Source organism: Typopeltis vanoorti, chromosome 3, assembly GCF_054136105.1.
Source record: "Typopeltis vanoorti isolate ZY-2024b chromosome 3, IOZ_Tvanoo_1.0, whole genome shotgun sequence".
In the NCBI taxonomy this organism is placed as follows: Eukaryota; Metazoa; Arthropoda; class Arachnida; order Uropygi; family Thelyphonidae; genus Typopeltis; species Typopeltis vanoorti.
The window spans coordinates 88,716,159-88,735,118 of NC_143551.1; positions in this window are offsets into that span (position 1 = coordinate 88,716,159).

Consider the following 18,960-nt stretch of genomic DNA (forward strand, 5'->3'; position numbering starts at 1 on the left):
AGAATAACTTTCAGGGAAGGTTTGCAACACACACACACACACATACATCTATATATAGGTTCGAATAATTCAAGCAATAAAATTACTTGAATAGAAGACAGTTTTGAAACTCATTAGAACAGCACGCTTGTGAAAAAAAAAAAAAAAAAAAAAAAAAAAAGGGATGGCCAGAGCTAGTTGCTGGAGTTACGAGCTTCTCTGCTTCATTGCAATATCATGCACATACGCAAAATGACGGGAGTAGGCGTTTCATTGACAAATTTACTACCTAATCGGATAAGACATGCTATTTTAAACATCTTACTTTAAATATCAGACTAAAGATAATTAAGCTGTGCTGTATAAAGTGTGAATATATCCAACTTGACATCTTCGATTTCACCCACTTCTTTCCGTTTCTATAATTGCAACTCACTTGTGTATAATCTTTAAAATATGTACCAACGTTAATTGAAATAATGGTGCACTGGAGATCCAACATGTCCTTAAAATCGTGGAAAACTCGAGGAGTGGAATAAATCACGTTTTAAGTCATTTTCTCTATAGCAACCACTTCAAAAGATTCTCCAAAACACAAAATCTTGACCACATTTTTTTTTAGTTTATTATTTATTTTAAAACTCAGAACAAACTATTTTTTTGTCTCTATCAATTGCAGTCAGTTGTTTTTAAGTATGATTTTCTAGAAAGATTCTTTCTATTTGAGACGAAAGGATCGTCTTTTTTTATGACTTTCTTTGACACGCTTTTCTTTGAAGATGCTTTCTTAAATCGACATCCAAAACTTTTTTCTTTCTTCTCATTCCTGCTGCAAATTGTTTTTCTTGTGCTTCGGCTTAGATGTGTGTGTGTGTGTGTGTCTTTCGCTATTACACAACGATTCTAAAAATAAAAATAAAAAATTCTAAATTTACTTCGATTCATAAAACAGTTCTTTTTGGAAGGGGTGATTTAAAAGACTTTCCAATATATTCGAAGTCGATTCGTGCGTTTTATTTAAAAAAAAAAAAGGCAGCTATTTTGGTTGTATTTCTCTTTAATATTTATATCACGGTAGAAATAACACCAAAAGTTGATTATTCACTGAGCAGTCGAACAGCCTTATGGGAAAAAACTCTTTCCTAAACATTACTGGAAATCTAACAATTAAAATCATTCAGTGGTTGCCGCTGGTTACGGGACAGTATCATTTTATTGGAATGTGAACAGCATTTGTAGTATGCGCATATAAATCAAACATTACTATTAAAAAAAATGACGTTACTGATGAGATTGTTTTATCACCAGTTGGCTGGTCAAGTCTCGACAGCCTGTTACGTATGCATCTATAATCTCTGAGGATACTGCGTTGTCGATCTATTATTAATGTAATGAATTAGGGAAAAATTCTGATGGAGTTTTGGATAATGTCCTGGCTTCTGACGTAAGATTAATTACGTTCTTGGTACGTGCCGTTAGCGTGAAAAAAAGCCTGCAGGGGATTGGAAAGAGAGCGATGGGAAATGAGATAACAAAGACAAAAGCGTAAGGAAGAATAAGGAGACGCGCCAGACTCTATGAAATTGAGTAATGTCAGATACATAAGAATTCGATTTGGTAGTCTGTGAAAGAATGACGTCTGTACTGCTTAAGTAACACGTGATCACCTGGTTTCCTAACTTATTTTTTTGACCCTCATTTAATTCGCAATTGGATCGTTTCAGATAAAAGTTTAAAGCAATTTAAAGGTGTTTTTTTATTAGATTCATTTTGGTCTGTCCGTACGCATCTCTGCTCTGGATAGATGAATTTTGTTGAAATTTGGTATTTAGAAGCCGTATTAAAGTCTGTTGATCTTCGTCTCGGTTTTAGTTTAAATCGATCTATTTTCAGTAGCGAAAAGGATACAAAATTGTTATAAGGACAATTTTAAAAAATCTGTGCACAGCACCGTAAACCAAAGCTAGCTCAACTGATGTGTTAATGAATCGGCTTTCAGAAACATAAAGAAGAAGATAATCTACTCAAGGACAAAGCATTACGAATTATGAAACTTTTCTATACGGTTAAACCTATCAGACATTCATTACTATTGCGAAGTACGCTATGGAGGACGGAATGAACCAGATCGTTTTCGCGCGCGCACACACGAGGTACAAGAACCTACAGCACATCAGTACTGTGTGGGAGGTGTAGATGAGGGTTGAGAAGAAACCTATTGGCATTCTTCTGTAGGTTGAAATTGTTGGGAAACACATTATGAGGAAGGCTGTTCCAGAGGAAGATGGAATAAATGAGTAAGAGAAGAAGCAGGTTCGATGAGTTTGCAGTTGCACTGTAAAGGGATATTGGACAGCAGTTGCTCTTGTTTTAACAATTACTTGATTGACTTGATGCAAACTAAAATGGCCACACTTCGTGGCATGTTTTGTGGATTAATACAAATAAAGATTGGCTGAGTAGACACGAATATTTTAAAACGACTTTCCAATTAGCAGTAGTGACATTGAATACGTGCTTAATGCGTTCCCCCCCCCCCCCCCAGGTGAAAAAACTTCATTTAAATAATATTTTTATTATTTAAATGAAGGGGATATTTAAATAATGTTACATCGCCGAAGTGAAGCCTATTGGCTCTTTTATGTAAGTAAATATTTTTATAATTATCTTCTGGACATTTCCGTCTTTGGTTTCTGTTTATCAAATTGTGACTTTTCTTTTGTCGGTAGAAAGTAACTGCAGCGTTTACCAAGGAATCCATTGAGATTTACAACTTCCAAAAACTCAAAGATAAACCTGCTGAAGAATATACGCCATCGAGTACCGTGGCAAGGCGTGCAAGTGCTACTCTCTCTCTCGGTTATCTAAAGGCCTATTCCATCAGTATGTAATTATTCATACCTGCTTCACTGACGCAAAACAATGAACAGACAGTGCATCATCTTCATAGCCTTGGTTGCCATGACTCAAAACAATCCAATTCATTGATGCGAAAATTGTATACAGTTGTAATTCGGAAGACGTTTTGCCAGTAACTAGTATAAACCTGGGGTGGGGGAGGAGTAAAACAACCAGATTAGAGGACTGACTCCTACAGAATTACAGTATCCATCTAATTCAGTTCTTGTCAGTTCGAGATGGATTGAGTACGTAATTAATTAGGAATTTTATGCAATTGATGCAACCGTCTTGAACTCCTCTGGTGCATCTAACATTCTAATGGAATTTTTTCTCAGGGAGAAAAAACTCCCCCCTGCTTTCATATAAGACCGGATAACTCACTTTGGATTGAAATAACTTGATAAATATTATTCGCGTCAAAGACAGGATTCTAATGTAGATGTTTCCATCAAAGGGCTCCGTCGACACCAACTGAACTACGAAGGTTCGAATCCCGGTATATCACGATAAATTCATTATTCATATAAATTCATAATGGTCGGACGTATTGACCATCATTTTCAGGTAATCCCCCTAGAATCATCATTAACATCTGTAGTTCACAACACCGCGGATTTACCGTAAATTCCTGTTCGTATAACAGCCCATCGATTGGACGATTCCTTTGCTCCTAAGCATCCCTAGAGTAGCCTTTATCAGTTTTTATGCGGATCGCTAACTCTACTCCCAGTATTGGCTTTAAAACAAGTGGGGGAAGTCGGCTTTCGAATGATAACACAAACCCCCGAGGGGGAGGGATCAGTGTACAGCGTCGCTCTCCTGGGAGACATTCTAACTGGAATTTAGAAGATTTGTGTCCTCCGTGGTGATTTCACTGAAGGGGATTCCTACGAACGCTTTAGTCTCCCACGGCTGTCTGCCCATTTAATGAAGTGCGCCGAAGTTTGGCATCGGAAAACCTATCGGAAATGATCTCGCACGGATTACTCCTAGTCGCCAATCAAATGTCCGTAAGAACAAACGCTGCTGGATAATTCTGGGGGTAATTCTCTTCTGAGGTTTATCAGGGAAAGCGTAACCCTACTTCGGAATGTTCGATGGCGAGTTTGTTTAATAAATGAGATTAAAACGGGGCATCTGTTTGGACGAAATGTTTCAGACGATTGATCCAACATTTGAGAAGCACCGGGACACTGACCTCCGTTAGTGTACGTCTTCAAAGAAATGAATATCCAGCAGAAGATTCCAGTAAAGGATATGGACAACAGTATAGAACTAATATTCCTCTTCTCCTCTTCTTATGTTAATTTTTATGTAAACAGTAGTTGTGTGCACAAAGTTTACGAGTTCGTATTCGTTGTTTAAATAAAAAAAAAAATCTTTCGATCGATGTTATTAACCCTCTTTGAACATACTTAATGTTATTTACCCGAAAAAAGAAGTTGAAACAGAACAGTTCGAAATGAGTGTGACTGAATCTTATAGCCCAGGGATGCACAAACTTGTTAGGGCCGAGGGCCGCATAGTTCCACTGTTATTTATGGAAGGGCCGCCAAAAAAAACTTTAAAGTTATCTACCATATATTGTTTATTTTATTTATACCTATCATAATTGTTACAAAAAAGATAATAAAAAGTAAGTGAATTTAATTTGATGCGTGACATTGCATCGATTTGACAATTGTTTTGATATTTGGTTCGAGTTTTGTAGTAGCCAACCGCAAAATTGATTCTAAATTTTCATCAGTCAAGCGGTTCCTATTTTTCGATTTGTTAATATTCATCACTGAAAACGTTTTCTCACAAATATATGTCGAGCCAAAGAGGCTTGTACATTTTAATGCATTATCTAGCAACCGTCTATAATTGTTTTTATCGACACAACGAGAGAAGTTTAATAAATTGCCTTCGTTAAATTTATTTCGCAGGCTCTCATTGTTTTGAAAATGTCGACGAGTTCAAGCTGTACTGATTCGGGCAAAATGGCAAAAGGATTGCTAAATAAATCTAGCAACGGTTTCAATTTTTTAAAATCAGAAAACCGATCCTTGAAGGCTGATATCAAGTTATCAATCTTTTCAACATACACAGTTTTGAAGTGGACATTGACCTTTTCAGAAACTTTCTTATAATTACGAAAATGGATGTAATTCCCTGACTTCAGTGGGATTTGAAATAGATTTAACTTGCACTGAAAAGACAAAATATGGCCGTAAAGTTGAGTAACAATTGATCTTTGCCCTGAAGTCGCGTGTTTAACGTATTTAAATGATTAGTAATGTCAACCAGAAAGGCTAAGTCACATAACCAATCCGGATTTTTTATGTCAGGGACGTTTTTGTTTTTTTCAGTCATGAAGATTTCAATTTCATCAATTAAATTTAGAAACCGCTCCAATGTTTGTCCACGACTTAGCCACCTCACTTCTGTGTAAAAAATTAAGTCACCATATTCACTTTCAATGTCTTCAAGAAACTTTTTAAATTGTCGGTGATTAAGGCCACGGGATTTTATAAAATTAATCGTTGAAACCACAACTTTCATGACATGCTCAAATCCAAGTTTCTTAAGGCACAAGCTCTCCTGATGGATTATACAGTGGAATTGTATCAACTCATCGTCGTGCCGTCCCAAATGCTGTTTCAATAATGTTACTAATCCAGAATTAGCTCCTATCATGGAAGAAGCTCCGTCAGTCGTGATACCTGATAATTTTGTCAGATCTAAATCTATTTTAGAACACTCTTCCAAAAGCCTAGTGAACGTGTCATTACCTTTCGTTTGATCTGACAATGAACTCATTCCAATCAGCTCCTCAATTACCTCAAACTCTTGTGTTAAACTCTCGTGCAAATATTAACAACTGCGCTGTGGAAGTAATGTCAGTTGATTTATCGATAGCTAATGAAAAATAGGCAAATTTCTTTGAATAAGATGTTAATTGGTCCTTTACATTTTCCGACATTGCAGTAATTCTTCTTTGCACAGTCATCCTGTTTAACTGAATTTTCTCAACAGTTTTCGGCTGATTCAGGACAACTTTTTTTAGCAGCTATCTCAAGGCAATCTTTAACGAAATCTCCGTCTGTAAATGGTTGGCACCTTTTTGCTATAAGGCGAGATATTTCAAAACTTATTTCTGTTGCGATTTCCGAATCTTGAATAGGTTTTGTAAACATCACTTGCTGACCTGTCAATTCTCGTTTCAAAAATGAAATCTTTTGTTTACGTAGTTCTTCGGGTAGATTTGAAAATGTAGAATGCAGACTTTCATAGTGTCTCCTTATATTGTATTCTTTTGGTATGGCTACAGCACTTTTGCAAATCAAGCACACGATATTATTAAACGACTGCACAAAACCATATTATTTGGTCCAGCTATCCTGAACCCGACGTTTATCATCCTGTAGTTTGCGTTTTCTACTTGGTCCTGTTTTATCATTGTAGAATTTATTAATTGTAGCAACCGCACCTACGAAAACAAAATACTCATATGACAAATAGACGAATTATAAAATGTGTTAACATTATTACTAACCGATTATCGTAAATAGACAGGCAATCGTGACGTCACAGCTACTTTACTTTGCGCATGTACCATTTATAAAAATTTAAAAAAAACTATCGTGTAACTTGTTAAAGTTAAAATAATACACGGTGAGGCGGGCCGCCAGCAAATCAACGGAGGGCCGCATGCGGCCCGCAGTTTGTGCATCCCCAATATAGACGATCAGGTATATTATGTAAATTGTATAAGGAACTGTGACTTATTCCTGAGCAAATGTTTTCTACATTTTACCTAGAAACTGTAAAATTGCAAGTGAACTATGAAACCTGAAATAAAATGCTAGGATTAGTCCAACAATACGGCATAACAATTCATGAGTAACTTTAAATTAAAAAAAAAAACCGCCATCTTTTTCATGTAATCTAAGCACACAATTATGCAGACATGACACAAAACCTAACAAAGGAACATTTCTGATTCAAAGGGTGAAGCTTACCGCTTTTTATACTCCCCGTTGTCTGATACCTAGGAAACTGATGAGAAAAAATTTATGAGTATTTAGCTCGCCCCCTGAGGACAGGATTACATACTATCATTGAATATTAAAATATAACTTTAGGTCTTTTATGCTTGTAAATGTCTTTTTCATTGAAGGCTGCAGCTTGTTGATTAAGCTGTGTGGTCGTTTTCGAAATTAAATCTGCTGCAAGAGAGTGTAAGAATGAGGCCGATCATACACGTATGAGATATTTGCATCTCGATGAACACTTTCTTAAAGTTCTTAAAAGAACTGGGCGATGGACTGAGTCCTTGACTCTTTATCCCGTCATCTGAATGAAGAAAATCTGTGTGGATGGAGTGTTATTGAGCTAAAAAGCTCTAGTCATGGCTGGGTAACGGCAATAGCCGAGCCTCAGTTAAAACATCATTGGCTACAGCATTGCCATTCGTTACCCTGGAAGTCCTAAAAAGGACTTTTCCTTCACCCATACCTCGATGAACACTGTTAACTTAAATGGCGAGATGGACGTCAATCCCTTGGATTTTTATCCCTTCATCGCTAGATTGTGATTATCGATAATGAGAAATTATTTTGAGAGCATGGCTCGCCCGAATTAGGGATGTGTAGCATCGTGTGAAGCGATGATCAGAGCTGCCTTCGGACGTTTGTGTCTCCATCTGTCGTTTTCATCATAATTTGATGCATCACGAATGAGTTGGTTGGGGTGGAGTGATGCCTGAGCGAAGTACTTGGCTGCAGTCTGGTTGAGATATGAAGGTATGTCTGGCATGTTTCCGTCTTGGTGGAGGAGAGCATTCCTAACAAACCACGGGGCGTCAAAGATCATTCGGAGGCATGTATTTTGTAGTACCTGTAATCTTTGATGTTGCTGGGGGAGGTGTGGCTCCATGCCGGCGATCCTTACGTTAATATGGGTCTGATGATTATTTTGTATATTGTTAGTTTGTTTTCTGTACTGACTTTGCTTCTTCGGTTGAGTAGCGGATAGAGTTGAGCAATTGCTGAGTTGGCTTTGTTGCAGGCATGTGAGATGTGGGAGTTGAATCTGAGTCGGTTATTCAGTTTGATTCCTAGGTATTTTACTCCTTTTTGCCATGGGATATCAGTGTTAAACATCGTGACTGCTCCGTGGTGGGTTGCTTTCCTTCTTGTGAATAGTATGGCAGTACTTTTGTCGGCGTTGACATCTATCCTCCATTTCTGAAACCATTCTTCAAGATTTGTTGCTGCGTCTTGTAGTCGTTGTGTGGCTAAGTGTGGTCTGAGTGATCTGGTCAGTATTGCCATGTCGTCTGCATAGAAGGCCGTGGTGGTTGATGCTGTGTTTGGTAGGTCTGAGATGAAAATGTTGAAGAGTAGCGGCGATAGGAGGGAGCCTTGCGGGACACCTGCTGTGATGCTTCTCATGGGGGATCTGAGGCCACGTAGCTTAACTTGAAATTTTCGGTCTTTCAGATAGGATTCTATGATTTTTGCTAGGTTTAGTGGGTATTTTGCAGCTATTAGTTTGTGGATGAGGCCTTTGTGCCATACTTTGTCAAATGCTTTCGCCACATCCAGGAAGATTGCACCTGTGTGTTGTTTCCAGTTGTATTCAGTAGTTATGAATTCTATAATTCATAGAATTATTTTTTTGTTCTAGAATTATTGTTTTAGAATTATTGTTTTAGATTATTGTTTTTTGATTTTGAATTCTAAAACAATAATTTAGATTATTAATTCTAAATTATTGTTTTAGAATTATTCATAGAATTAATCAGTGGCCTTTGCGAAATCCGAATTGTTCTTTTGGGATTAGGTCGATCGTGTCCGTTTCATTTTGTAGGCGGTTCAGAATTATCTTTTCCGTGTTTTTCCCAGATTTGATAGGAGGCTGATAGGTCTGTAGTTCTGGGGGAATTGAGGTGCTTTTCCGGGTTTGTGGATGAGGATCCCCCCCCACCCCCCCCCCCCCCCACCCCCCCCCCCCCCCACCCCCCCCCCCCCCCACCCCCCCCCCCCCCCACCCCCCCCCCCCCCCACCCCCCCCCCCCCCCACCCCCCCCCCCCCCCACCCCCCCCCCCCCCCACCCCCCCCCCCCCCCACCCCCCCCCCCCCCCACCCCCCCCCCCCCCCACCCCCCCCCCCCCCCACCCCCCCCCCCCCCCACCCCCCCCCCCCCCCACCCCCCCCCCCCCCCACCCCCCCCCCCCCCCACCCCCCCCCCCCCCCACCCCCCCCCCCCCCCACCCCCCCCCCCCCCCACCCCCCCCCCCCCCCACCCCCCCCCCCCCCCACCCCCCCCCCCCCCCACCCCCCCCCCCCCCCACCCCCCCCCCCCCCCACCCCCCCCCCCCCCCACCCCCCCCCCCCCCCACCCCCCCCCCCCCCCACCCCCCCCCCCCCCCACCCCCCCCCCCCCCCACCCCCCCCCCCCCCCACCCCCCCCCCATCATGATTAACAGAAATCAACAACTCTATTAAAATAAAGTTTGAGAAGTGGGACCTAGAGCCCAATGTAAATATCCCGTAGATCAAGTCGATCTACCAGCAAAGGTAGTAAATGTTTCACAGAATGAAGAACACTTACCTCTATATATAAATATCCCGTAGATCAAATCGATCTACCAGCATCAGTAGCAAATATTTTACAAAATAAACTTTTCTTCAGAAAATCATAACGACTATTTAAATCACTGATCACATATATATAAACACTTCACTTGGCAACCGCCATAAACCCTCCCAAATATATTCTCGACTCCGCCTCTCGATGAACACTTATAGTCCTTATATATATATATAAGGACTGGCTTAAAGGGGCGAAGCAAGAATGCTTTTCATATTCCCCGTTATCTGTAGAGGACAGTGTAGGATAAGGTGTTATTGAGCAATTAAAGCTCTGATCATGGCAGGAGGGTAACAGCAATAGCCGAGCCTCAGTAAGAACTTCATTAGCTACAGCATTGCCATCCATTACCCTCCAAGGGAATTGGATTGAATGAATCAATCACCGCATCTCACGGTCGATTGATTTTTCGATGAACACTTAAATCAATGCAAAAATCATATTCTCCAAATATACAAATATAAAAAAGGTGTGTTACCTTATTAATACAAGTTACATGTATTAACACACACTTCTCTTCATTTAAAAGTTTGGACCCTTCTTCATTCATATACAAGATGTCAGAAAGGATGGATAGCTGGAACCCACCTGAATCATGGAAGAGAATAACTTGTATCATGATGATTCGTGCCCGCCATCAAAATAAGGATATTACGACTGCTGCCCAATGCTCCCTGAATACAGTAAAAACAATCAGGCATGAACTAGAGACTTGCAATGGTGACTACGAGGATGTAGCAAGAAGAAAGATCCCTAGCAGACGATCTGATTGCGTTCGTACAGCAGAATTCCTCGCAAATCTGCAGGAACAGGTGTTGAAGAACCCTGGCATTGGAATTCGGGCTTTGTTCGTGGAGTTGCTAACTGTAGTCAAGCCCTGGATAACAAGGGTAGCCAATGGTAGGCCGTATGTATGGCAGCAGGATTCGGCCCCTTGCCACACCTCTGGGAAAAGTCAAAAATGGTTGTGTGAAAATTTCTACGACTTCACCAGTCCAAATGTTTGGCCTCCAAACTCCCCAGACCTTAACCCCATGGATTATTTTGTATGGGGCGCAGTGGAAAAAGACACCAATCGCACTTCCAGTAATACAAAAGCCCAGTTAATGGATAAAATTAAAACAGTTTTTGCGGCCCTTCCCAGGGAGACTGTAGCATCAGCTTGTTCGAGGTTCCGAAGCAGAATTGAAGCTGTGATCGATGCTAATGGTGGTTATTTTGAGTAAATCTTGTTGATAGTATTGTAATTAACTCTGCCTGTAATGTTTTTTTGTCAATTCATTAAATTTAATAGATACAAAGAAGATTTTCTTTTTCCTTACGAAACTGTCAAATTTATCCCGAACACCCTGTATATATATATATATAATTAATTTTTATTAAAATATATTAAAATTAATTAAAATATATATATAATTTAATTCTATCAATAATATTAAAAATAAACAATGTTCGTGGTTGTTTATTTAATTCTTTCTCTCGCTCTTGCATATTTCTGTTCGTCTCTTTATCTTTTTTTTTTTTTTTGGCGTTACTGGTATCGTGATGATTGCTGGAATCCATAATGTACTCTCGTCAATCGAATTCTGAGAAATCAGTGGTTCAACAATGATCCACGGGGAGCACGCAAACAATGAAGCGACTTATTGTTAATATTCTTGAAGTTTCTCTCACGTGCACAATTTCATCTCCGAACGAAGCCAAACTGGCACACGATTGTTAAAGTACGAGTCCATGCTTTCGTACTGAATAGATTTTGCACATTCGCGTGTCTGATTTGGTAAGTGTGACGCTTTCTTGTGGAAAAGTTCGATGTTCTATGAGTTTATAACGATTGACTTCCTAAGTCGCATTTCGACTTAAGATTCCATGGCTGTCTGCTGGAAATGGATGGGAATTCAAATCAAAAATTTGAAATTGGACGCCAGATGGCAGCTGAGACACATTCCATGCAATGTAAGAAATTCAATCTTCTCTTTTTCCTTTTCCTCCCGCTACTGGAATGAATATCGCTTGTTAGTAATATTTTGGTGAATAGTCCTCCATAAATATGTAAGGTTATGGTGCTGCCATCTAGCGATCTAACTTTCGCAACTGGAAAAAATTTTCAAAAGTATTTTAATCCAGAATAATCATGACAGTTTTCATTACTTGGATAGTAAACTCGTTATCAATTCATATGGAAATATCTTTCTAAATGTAACATTTTTATCCAGTTAAACTCTGGAAACTTATTAAATAAAACTAGCTGAGATATGTTAGAGAAAGTCATTAAAAATAAATTAAATCCTTTCACATCTAAATTTCTTGGTTGAAAAAAAAAAATAATTATCAACGAATATTTCTAAGTTGATAAGGCCGGACATGATGGTCTAAATATATGTATGTAGTGCGCAAATCTAACCCTGGTAATAATCTATTCTTTCTGTTCCTTCTTTTTTTATCATTTATACTGATCATGGAATTAAAAGTGTAATATCTAAATTTGTAAAATAAAGTATTCCATTCAAGTTTTTGGTGTCTATCTTAGAAAGGATTCATGCTTGAAAAAAAAACGTAAAAGGAAGTGACCACATAATTAGAATGAGTACTTACTTTCATGGAATGAAGAAAACGCTTCCAATTTGTGAAGAAATCTTAATGATAAAAAGTAAAAGAGGAATTGATTGAAGTTTATCCTTATTTGTATAAGGAGTTATAAAAGTTAAATACATGACGAAATTGTTAATTGCCAATATTTGAGTTCTTACAAAATTGAATACAACCAGAATACCCATTTAAACAACTGCAGATCAATATGTGCATAAAGTTAAATTTCATGAGATAGTCTTGCATTAGAAAGTAGTCAATTATTTGCAGTATACTGTCCGGAGATATGATAGTAGTGCATACCTAGAACGAATTCAGAGAAACGCTAAAGTTTAGTATTGACTATAATTATGTTTTGTGATGTAGTCCTAAGTAATATTTGCAGTATTTCGCAAAACTACCAATAAACAAATAATGAAAGGGACTGTGTAGTGTACAGTTATTTTCAAGGTCACTGCTGCAAATTTTTTGCGTCCTTCAACCGGATTAAATATTAATACTGATGGATGTACAGAAAATGTACTTGTAAGAGTGCCGGATCTCTTAAAAGTAAAAATTCTGAATGGTACGTTGCATTTAATGGAATATATATTTCGACAGTGGATTCTTTTATGACTTTATTTGCTGTATTCTTAGCCACTCTCATGAGAAGTTCCTGAAGCTGTCACAACACTTGACTCCTCTTAACGTAAAATAGTTTCCCTGTTCATAACAACATCTCTTATAAGTAATTGTCAAGTACTTTGGTAACTCGTTAAGCTTTCCTTTTCTTGTTTGTGAATAAAAACATTTATTCCAATGTTATGTTATCGATAGGTCTGAAATATTTCTAGGACACTTGTATTTTCTGCATATCAAATAAAAAATCATAGTGATGTTGAATATTTCTGAGTTTTGCTGGGAGCCTAAATGCAAACAACGTAAACATTCAAAACATTAAGCACAAATCAAAGTTCTGTCAATGTGTAATTCCCAACAAATGTTATTTTATGATTTTTGGTAATGAAAACTCCTCTTTATCTTTATAAGGAAAGTAAAACTATGCTTTCTTTTTTCGATATTTTATTCAAACGCTTAAAGAGTCACGATTTTTTTTGATTCATTCATTCACGATTGAATGAATCAATCCATACCCAAATCACGAATTCATTTTCATTTGGAAAGTCACATTTTTGCATAGAAAAAATATTATGGTTTAAGAAACAATTTTTAAAACTAAAAGAGAATATTGTAATATTATATTTGAATATGAAACAGTTAAGAAGCAAATATAATATCCCTTATTTTTAATTAAGCGAGAAGCAAAAGAAAATGCCACATTAGAACGAAACGAAATCATATCAATGCGTCCGTGCTATGAATAGTAACTTCACAAAACTGACTTCAACTAAACCCCACTCGTCTACGAGTGCTTTTGCTTATTGATGTGGAATGAAGTAGCTCGAGTACGTGATAGAAATGCCTTTAAACCGAAAAAAGCATAAAAAATATGATTTTTTCGCTGATGTTGTTTCTACATTAGACTTCTGAGATTCGTGTATGACCTTTCCAAGATCATATGATTTTCGGGAGTGTCGTAAAATCTCTGCTGTCCGATGTGGAAACTATCATTCAAGAGTCCAAAACGTCTACAGTGGTTCAATTTTGTAATCGGATACTGCATAAAAAAAGTTGCCGACTCTATTTTTACTGAAAAACCGGGTCATACATCATCCAAGGCAATCAACAGTGCAGAATACCCTGGTGGTAAGAACAATGGTCACGTCCATTGTTTATCGTAAAATAAGAATTCAGTTGGTCAGTAAATATATGATAGGATGTCTGGGGGAACATCGTATAGCTGAGTGCATGATCACGTGATATAATTGTCCAGAGTTTTTTCTCCTGTTAAGGACTTTGAACTTCCGTTATAGCTCCAAGTGATGAACACCGAACGCGTATGCAATACCTCCTATATTGCAACAAATTTATAGAACAGATCCCGTCTCTTTCTACACGATAATGTGCTATTCTTACTACCTTTGAAGATCAGAGTGGACAGTGGTCACTAACCAGAGACACTATCCGTAGCTATATGAAACTTCTAGGCGATGTTCTTTTCGAATATATTTAGGTGGTAGATGAATTTTATCACCCATTGCTTGACAGTTCTTATCCATGGCTTCAAAACATTCAGTATTTGATCACCAGAGAAAATATTCTGAATTATCTAACCATTAACTAATTATAATAAATGTTGTATAGGTTTTTTAACATTTCATACGTGGGATTAACATAAAAGATGTAACGCTATATGCACGATGATGATGATGGCGAAGAAAGATTGGTTCAAGTTATTTGACTCCCATTGTAACAAATTGATAGGGACCTTACTTAGACGAGAAGAAAGTGAAGATTTTTTTATGATCCATCATTCTCCAAATTTTTGAGTTGGCTCAAAATATTTGCCACCAATTCGTTAATCATGATGCCCGGAATACTTATGAAAAAGTAGACGATACTTGATTAATGTCCAGAAACTTATCAAAATGGTTTAATTTTTATTAATACAAATCAATCAATCTTCGTATCTTCTTAAATTGCATTAAAAAAAGTTCCACTTGGGTAAAATTCCCACGTGATTTGCTAATTATTTACACAAAACGTCACGTTCACACCATTCGACATCTTACAGGCGTTTACATCAATTCAGCTGTCAATCAAAAGTTAAGTTAATTAAACAATTCATTACGCGACCTTCCTCACCGCCCCCCCCTTTCCATACAGAACCACCCTCCCTTATATAAAAGCACTTCTGTAGGAAACTCACACGAAGAGATATTCGCTACTAAGTCAAACCAGAACATTTCGATGTCAGCGATTCCGTTTTATCGTCAAATCTCTGAGGTATCCTCGTAAAGAGCTGAACTTTAAAGTCACCGGAAAAGTGTTTACATTTTACTCCTCTCTTTGAGAGAACTTTAATTAAAACGAAAGGCTGTTATTGCAAATAGAAGGCGAACGTAGCCCAGTTTCATTAGCCGTGGAATAATGTAGTGGTGACGTCCGATAAAATAAGTGTGGGTGTAACCTTTTATGTTGCTTTACGGAGAAAGGTACGTTCTTAGAGTGCAAAGACGACCTTATTCCGACACGAAGGCTCGAGGAATAGTAAATGCTACGAGACTAATGACCTCTTAGAACTAATAGAGAACGCACCTAGATGAATGCAATAAGAAGCGACGAAATAAAGCCCTAAGATTCTGACAATTTGGAGTGTGTTACCGAAGTGAATTTAACTAAATTATAGACACTATGGAACTATCTAATTATGTTGTGTATCCAATTGGCCACTGAATGCTCTTAGCTGAAATGTATTAATTGGGTAGATAGCACGACATTTAGTGTGACAACATTCCGTGATGCGAAACATTTCTATGAAGCCAACTGACAATCAGTCTGTCTGTTACATCGCATCTCAATGCCCGGTGTGCTATGAACTGTTTCGGGATTGTTCTTGCAAAGTGTCGCCTACTTAGCATCCCTTTAGGGGAATTACTAATAATGGCCAATCACTCTTCCTTCGATTCATCCTGGATAGTTTGGTAGTAAGGTTGATGTCGCAGTTTCCAGACTACCCTTATAAGTAGACCTTGCAACCTGCAGGCGGCTGTGAGGTCTTCGCTGTTTGGATTAATCAGATAGGTAGAGACACCAATACGCAGAAATTCTAAATGAACAACGAAAAAATAAATAATCTGCAGTCTGTGACTTGATTTTTAGAATTAAATAAAAGAAAATCTAAATAAATAAAAATATTTTTATAATAAACTATTGAAAAGAGAAAAAGTTTTAAAAATATTATAGACTTTGGTTTTTATTTAGAATATAATAAAACACCATTTTATTTTTTATATACTGAAATATTTAATAATATCAATGTGAAGATTGAATTTAAGATTACGACTCTGGACCACCATACCTTTGGAGGGTAATGGATGGCAATGCTGTAGCCAATGAAGTTCTAACTGAGGCTCGGCTATTGCTGTTACCCTCCTGCCATGATCAGAGCTTTAATAATTTAATAATATCTCATTGAATTTAAATTTATATGTTACGATTGTTGTAGGATATTCATATTACAATTGTTTTGTAGGATACTGAAAAGTTGTAGATGTACTATCCATTTAAATATATATCTAAAATGATACCTTATTAAATATATCATAAATTTATGATATATATATATATATATATATATATATATATATATATATATATATATATATATATATATATATATATATATATAATAAGGTATCATTTTGTTTTATATTTCGAAAAGTAAAACATACCTAACATTATTATTTAATAATAAATAAATATTGCATCTGTATATCCATTTAAACTGTATATATTTTATATTTTATATATATTATTTTTATTATTATATTATATTTTATTTATATTTTATATTTATTAATATTATTTTTATATACATATTACTACAACGAGCGAAAAGTCGCAGAGCCTATAGGAAATCAATGCCGTGTATGGAATTGTAGGTTATTTGATTATTTAATTTTAATTTAATTTAATGACATGCATAATTTTACTGAAATTGTAAGAATTAGTTATTTAACATCCTAACCTTATTATAAGGTATTGTTACGTTTAGTATCTTTTACACAACACCACTTAGAACATCGTAAACACCATTGAAAACAGATTCACTATAGGGAACTACACACAAACTCTTCATGGATTGTCAGTAAAGCAGATAATGTCACGCCTTTTGATAAAAATACAAAGCTTGTTTGACGTCATACTTCCCTAAAAGAAATTGCTGGTATATTGGCGTTAGTGCAGATATAAGACCTATGGTTAAGAATCCAATCTGTGAACGGTAATATATTTGATTTGCTTTCAAAGACAGTGGATATAAATCACGTCTAAATTAAGTTCGGAAGAGAGTTCTCAGCTAATCATGAGAAATTGGTCCAAATAATCATTTGCGTGTTCAAAGGTTAATCTCACTTTGCTATTCCGTATGTAGATTAGGTTACGCCGTTATACAGACTCCCTGCTTCCTAGTTAATGGTCCAGGATGAAGAGGTGTGCCACGTACAGTGTGCACTGATTAATAGCATTAGGTTATGTTTTATTCCAAGTAGTTTAAGGTTTAGTAAGACATTTCGGATACTAAATGCTACGAGACATATTCAGCGCTAAGTTCATATATTTCCAAGGAATCAGATAGTGTAAAGATTCCGACGATTAATAAAAAATATTAATTCTTGCCTGAAAATATGATCTTCGGCCTAAGTCGCTTTCACATCCAAGCTTTAAAAATGCGATATCCGAAAGGTCCATAAACTGTATTTGTCTATAGTTAAACTTTTTTAAAGATGGTAAGGAATTATTCTTATCCTTTTGTTTTTCCAATAAAAAAGCTAAATTTGTATATATAAAGTCTTCAATCTTAAGAATATGTGAAAAATCTTATATATTTTTAAAGAAATTTTGATTTTTTACAAAATAGTGTAAATAATTCAAAAACACCTATTTATAGTAATGATGAATAATATTGATTTAGATCAGAATTATTCTTAATTATGATTGAATATAGGATCCAATACCCTTGGAGGGTAATGGATTGCAATGCTGTAGTCAATGAAGTTCTAACTGAGGCTCGGCTATTGCTGTTACTCTCCTGCCATGATCAGAGCTTTAATAATAGCTCAATAACACCTTATCCCTACACTGTCCTCTACAGATAACGGGGATTATGAAAAGCATTCTTGCTTCGCCCCTTTAAGCCAGTCCTTATAAGGACTTAATTATGATTAAGAATTATTCTTAATAATTATGATTATGATTAACGAAGGTCTGTCGATTGATTCATAATTATGATTAAGCCAGTCTTTATAAGGACTATAAGCACTAATTGTGATTATTTACGTTATGCTGCAAATATCAAAGCTTGTTTTTAGTCTGTTTATATTTATATCTAGTTGAGTCAAGATTAATTATAAGCACTAATTATGATTATTTACGTTATACTGCAAATATCAAAGCTTGTTTATATCTAGTTGAGTCAAGATTAATTAAATTTAAGTGAAGATTGAATTAAAAACAAGCAATAAAATATTTTTCATTTGTTGACAACTGCGAGATCAGTGGATAATAATATGATTCCGAATATTTACTATTTCGCTTATTATATTTCAAGTAGCATTTCAATGATTGATTTAAACCATATTCATTATCCCGACATTTCATTCTCTAAAATTTTAAAAGTGCAGAAGTCACCGAATTACCAGTTACTAACACATACACACACACACACACACGCACGCTCGCGCGAGATGTTTGACGTTTCCAAATGTCTAGAGAAATCCACAGAGGGAAGGTTTCTAGCTTGCATTTTGATAACCAGATTTCTTCTTTAAGATTCGGTATGGTTATAAAGCGTCCTCGGACAAATCGAATTAAGAATTTCCTTCTGCGATGTCAGACCTTCGTGAAATTACGAAGTTCTCACCCGTTATCCGATGAAACAGTTTCCGCAACACGTCCTAGTGTCAACAGAGGCATTCTGAACGCAGACAGTGGTGCAGGCTTCTTATCGTCTCCTAACCCCCCCCCCCTTCTCTGTTCCCCCACTCATCATTCTGGCAGTAAATGAGATAGATATCTCCCCTCGCGCTCGCCTCCCTAATCCAACCGATACTGAGTGAGTGCTTAATTATCACTTGCCGAAAGAGGTCTCTAAGTGATCGTAAGTCGCGTGGAACATTCACAAGTTTGTGTCCCTTATCGGAATTATCACCAAAATGGGATCTTGGCGGCTAGATCATATCTTTAAATAT